General features: G+C 36.9%; 1 pseudogene; it reads right to left on the bottom strand.

The window, feature by feature from the left end:
• Positions 1–1171: 1171 nt before the first annotated feature.
• LOC146472659 (uncharacterized) lies at positions 1172–3498 on the bottom strand (annotated as a pseudogene).
• Positions 3499–6097: the final 2599 nt, after the last annotated feature.

The raw sequence follows: 6097 nt of genomic DNA on the forward strand, positions 1-6097 counted from the left end.
CACTGTATTAACTTCCACACAGTAAATAATATAATGAAAAATGAATTGGTAGTTACAATACTGTGCACTATTACTAAATACTATTTTTCTATGAAACTATGACAACTGTTAACACCCCAACTATTTCAGGGATAATTTTGTGTTGCACGGAAAAGCCACCTGGGCATAAGAACACTAGACTGCAAGCAGCAGCAGTAATTAGTTTATGGTTTTGTGGTTTTCTCAGGTGTGTCTCAACTGCACGTCCGGGATTGGACACTAAACAATCAAAATGAAAAGTCTTGTATTTAATTAGCTGCAAAAGACCGTTTAATTTGAGTGTAAGTTTACTTAAAGGTCCACTATTACCAACATTCAAAACTGACTAGTAAGCCCCAGAGAGCTGGATAAAGGAAATTGTGCTTTTTTGCGTACAAGTGATGAATAGTATACGTAGTCCTTTGATTTCTTTTCCCTGACATCAAAGATGTTGTAGTCAATTGAAAATAATGAAGAGGCTGTAGATGGACAGAAAATAGTATTTTTTAAAGAGGACGGTACTGAATGACGAAGGCCAGCAAATTGCAAAAAAATATATATTTTTTTTGATAATCTAGCTTGTGCGATCAGTGGCTATATAAATGAGTCTTTGATGTTTAAATTGAAAAGTAAATCTTGAATAAGAATCATTCCTGCCTTAAAATAATTTTTGCAGAAGACTGGTCTTTGGTCAATACGAATCTCCTTATTATTTCAAATAATACTTTGCCACTCTCTCTGCATTCTTAACTGTGTGAGTCTTTTACAGAATTATTCTCTGAACATTGTTTTTTAGGTAAGTTATGCTGGGCTGTTAAATTAAGGATTTAAGGTTAATGCTTGAAATTAAGGCTTAAAATTTGCACCGGGTGGTTGTAGAGCAAACACCTTTTCCCGAAATTTGAAGAAGAAGAAAAAGTGATTTTTTGATTGCAATGGCTCTCAAGAAAGCTCACAAACTGTGCACTGCAAGATCAAATTCACGCCCATTTTCCAACGTGCAAGGGAGTGAGGAGGGTGAAAATCAAAATTAAATTTAAAAAAAAATGTTAGCAAATCTCACCAAATTGTCGTGCTGTACAACTTCTCCCAAACGCCCCTTGTCCCCTTAACAAAAACCTTTTTACCAACAGGCAGTGATACTATAAAGGATTTAGAAAAATGTGTTGCAAATGTGGTCTCGTAGTCACTTGCCTTGATCAGGCCCATGGTATGGAACAAGCTCAGGTTGGTCATCATCAAAAGGATCATCATCAATATTATTGTTGAGTATGATAGAAATGTTTTGCAGCACTGCACAACCACCAATGAGAGTGCACACCTTTTCATGTTTCATGCGGCACTCAGAATGGCGTAAGTGGAAGCGCCGCTTCCATCGACCAAAGGTTTGTTCAATGCCCACTCTAGTCTTGCAATGGGCCTTGCTGAATGCCTCCTCTTTTGCATTTGCAGTATTTGGATATGGCATCATTAGAAATGGCTTGCATGGATAACCACTGTCACCCAATAGATACCCATCTTCAAATGCATGGTTGCTTTCAAGCCTTTCATGTATCAATGGATTTGTGAAAACAAAACTGTCATGAGTAGAGCCAGGCCACTTGCCAACTACATTTGTGAAGAGACCTACAGTTAAAAACGACAAAGAATGCAAATTGAAAATGAAATATTTGATGAGAGATGCAAGGTTTTGCATTACTTGCATTACTGAATTAAAAATAAATCCAAAGATTGGTACTAGGTTGCAATTTTTAGAAAGTGCATTGCTTAATGCAAATGGTCGTAAATGTCACCAATGGAACAATTACCAAATAAAATTTTTTAAACTTGCGTGATGCAGTATTGGTCATTGCTTGAGATCACAGTTGAAAATGGCAAAGGTGCAATCTTTTCTATCAATCCAATCATATTTCTTATTAGCACTTCCCGTTAAACCTTAACACAATTCGAGACAAAGCCATATTCTGAATGTTTCTTTCCCGAGGAGCTCATTGTGAAATTGTCTTGCTGTTACTTATCAGGATTGAAGCTCAAGCTGGCTGTGGTTTACGGTGTGATTGACAATCAAATACTACAACTAAAGCACACCACCTTTGGAAAATCTAGGCTGGGGATTAAGATATGCTGTTTAAACTGTCACCCACTTTCAACCTATTTTATAGCTATTTTATTGCTCTATTTTAAAACTATCAATTATTTTTAAACATATTTATGTCCTATTTTTTTCGTATTTTATCCCTATTTTAAATCTATTTTAAACCTCTTTATATCCTATTTTCCAAGTTTTTTTTCATATTTTATCCCTGTTTTATGTCTATTTTAAGCCTTTTTTATTTTTAACATTTCAAATCGCATACACATTTTTCTCTATTTAAAGCAACTTTAAAGCTATCTTTTAGGTGGTTTTATATGACTTGCTGGTTGGACTATTTTTTGACTATTTTTTGCTTCAAAATAATAGGTTTAAAATAGGTAAAAAAATAACTTTAAAATAGTCTTGAAAATAGAGAAAAAAATAAAAAAAAATACATATAAAATAAGCACCATTTTCGTAAGGGATATCTCAACTTTTGATAAAAATACATGAACAAAAGTACAAATGATGCAACGTCAACTACTACTCACACATACTGCAAGAGCAAGAAGATATACAATACAATACAATATTTATTTTGCCATATACAACATTTACAGATGGAAAAAATAAAGAAAATTGATGTAAGAAAATAAATGGCGAGAAAACCTGAAAGAAACCACGAGGTTTATGACAAGTCAGGCTTCCTCACTTAAAATAACTAATCTTATATTAGAATTACAATATGGACTTATGGCAATTAACTTTGACCGCACACACACATTAAATAAGTTAGTTAAGCGTTACAGCCTTACAGAAGTTGATACCTAGAGAGAAGAAATTCTATAAGCTTTCTTTTAAAAGAAGCGGAGGAGACTTTTGAATTTCTTGTAATAATAAACTGGACAACGTTCGTTGTTTGTTGCCTGGGCCGTTGGATTAAATGATCGTGTATCACCATTGCCACGGCGGGTCTTGGATCCTTTCTCTGATTTCCAAATCAGAACTTCGTTGCCCGTTTCGTTGTCTGTTTGAAGAACAATGTCTCCCCATTTGAGTTTTCTGCTTTCGTCTCGGGCACGGAATCCAAAGTGAAGTGCCAATAACCACCAAACTGTGTGTTGGAGCGCTTCAGGGTTTTCATCGCCCAATTCACCTGAGTGAAACAACAAATCTTCTTCAGTATTGGATAGTTCTTTTGCGGCATGAGGGCGATTTCCTTTCGCTTCTTCAAAAACCAGCTGTTTCTTTTTAGACAGAAGAACTTCCCTGGACTTATGGAACTCTCGGTCTTTGAGAATGTTTAGTTTGGAGTTCTTGTCATTTAGATATCGCTTCAGGCTTCTTTGAAACGATTGTAGCGTTGCTGGCTCATACGCTCCGCCATCTTTCCTCTTTATCTCCATCATGAAACGACATATCAAGATGTTTAGCTCGTCCGCAGGTATGTCCTCAATTTTTCTGGCTTCGCCCACCTCACGAAAGAATCTTTTCCAAACGTGTCAGTCGTACTCTGTTTTTTTCACTGTGTTTTCCAGTCGTTGTGAGAAAATATGCTTTTGCACACTCGCCATTGTAAACTGGATATTTTGCTGGTTTTCTTCATGTAGCGAACCGATGTTTTCTTTATCATTGTAATTTTCCATCTCGTCGGGGTAATAAAACTCGCTTTCGCTGTGATAGCTTTCGTCTGAGTCTATGTCGAAATTAGTACAAGCTTAAATTTATGAAAAATTGCAACGAAGCAAGTGATGTAATCAACGACTCATCACGCAAGGGATACCGCCCGCTGTGAGTGGGCCGGATGGGAGAATACCGCCCGCTCCCGGAACCAATCAGATCGCAGGATTTGTAGAATACCGCCCGCCCACGCACTGAGAAAAAAATAAATGATTAATAAACAAAGCAGCATAACCACCAAGACTTCATTGTTCTGTTGAATTCATAGGATTGCCTTTGGCCACAACTTTTTGGCACCCATCTGTTGAAACGTCAACAGATTGGGCGTACGGTCCTGTGTGTCCAAATGCATTGAACCAGTAGTTAAAGGCCGCAGCATGGCCTCTAACTACTGAAGGCTTAAGGCCACGGCAGCGGAGTGTTCCCAGCCTCTTGCCTTTGGTCTCACTCAACATCTCTGAAAATAAAGTTTTATAGGTTTGTCTCTTCATTTTTGTGCCAGTCCTAATAAAAAGCTTAAGTGAAGCCCGATCCCCCCTAAACTAAAATAAGTAAAAATGTGCCAATTAGCATAAATGCAATCATGAGGGAACCAGTGTAAAATAATCGCAGGTGCTTGTAAAATAGTGGCACGATATAACAATTTAACGACTCAACAACACCTCATGTTTGAAAGTTGCTTAAGTATAAACTGAACAAGTGTGAACCAATTTAAAATTAAAAATAATTGACATAGAGAAAAAGAATTAAATGACACTGCACATGCATGTCACTTATGCTTCACAAGTAGCAATCAGGGTTAATTTAAACCCTCTTGAAGTGGTAAAAATATGGCTGTATTTCCCTGAATAATAGCCAGAGCAATACCTCATTATAACTTTTATCTGCTTTGAAAAGGGGCAATTAAATGTATTAAAGAGAGAAAAATAATCATAGAAATTTTAAAGTGTTTTAAGTGTTGTAAAGTTGCCCCAAAAGAGGGAATATTTTTCGAGGGTCAACTATTCTATTGCAGTCTTGGCCAGACCAATTTAGCCTCTTCCAGGCTCCTAGGAGCCTTCGTGCGTCTCTCTAGGAGCCTGGAACAGGCTAGACCAATTAATGAATTCTTCAAGCAACCTCAATACAATTCAGACGCTACCCTGTAGCCTGGTACAGTCTGTAATTATTCAAGGCAGTAAGGCCAAAGTTTTATGACACGCAACCCTCAAAAATGAATGGAAGCAAGCTCATAAATTATGGATATAGCCCATTTCAAATTTTGAAGAAAATAATGACATTCAATTTTGACAATAATAAACAATTATCTTAAAGTCTGTGAGCAGAAAGATGTGGCTACAAGAATAGCACAGTCATTTATCATGCATGACTGACTGTCCACACAAGGTTGGAAAGTCATTATAATCATTGACTTTGAAACTCCTCTCCGAATGAGTTCTCAGCTCAATTATACATCCATTCACACTCAATATGGCTTCCATATTTGGTGATTGATTGGCATAATGACAAAGTATCTCTTTCCATCACTGTGAAAGAGGCATTACTAAATCAAAGCAAACATTTGACAGAATTGACCAAAAATAAAAGTATTTGACTTGAAGACTTTTTAGTTCAAACCAGACAAATGTTAGAATTGACTTGAATTTGAAACACAACTCATGGCTATACTTATATATTGGGATACTCTGGACGTTCAAATTAAATCAAAATTTGTGACAGTCAAGATTAGAAAACCCTGTATTTCTTATGAAATCACTTAACTTTCAGATTTACGTAATGTTTAATAAATGAGCAGTAGTGTTTTATAAAACGAATCAGGGACTGCGAATTTATTGAATGTGGCTTCAAAAGCTTTACAGTACATCTATCCATTCTCACACTAACATTTAGAGTTATTTTAGCCAAGAATTAGAAAATTGGACACAACATAAAGCCGTCTCTTAATCAGATATGGGCCGTTCCGAGGTTGCGCGGGAGATTGGGTCAAGTTAGGGGTCGCAAAGCGTCATGGGGCTGTCTTGGGGGACGTAGTTTCCAAAATGGCGGACGAAAACACGAAAGTTTAGCTAGTTGAAAGCGATATTCCAGGTGCTGAGTTGCCTAAACCAGCAGAATTTTGTACTGTGGCTATATTGAAACGATGGCTGTCTTAGTGTGTTATGCATTTAGCTTCAAATTCTCGTTCCGTATGAGTTTTTCATACAAACGCCTGACTTTAGCATCACTCGGCAAAGTGTGAAACCTTTTTTCTGGCGAGTTCCTCCCGTTATTTGTGCATCCTAGAACACAACAGCTAAATTTACCCATTTTACATCTGACCACATC

Source organism: Pavona decussata, unplaced genomic scaffold, assembly GCF_977016875.1.
Source record: "Pavona decussata unplaced genomic scaffold, jaPavDecu1.1 SCAFFOLD_98, whole genome shotgun sequence".
NCBI lineage: Eukaryota > Metazoa > Cnidaria > Anthozoa > Scleractinia > Agariciidae > Pavona > Pavona decussata.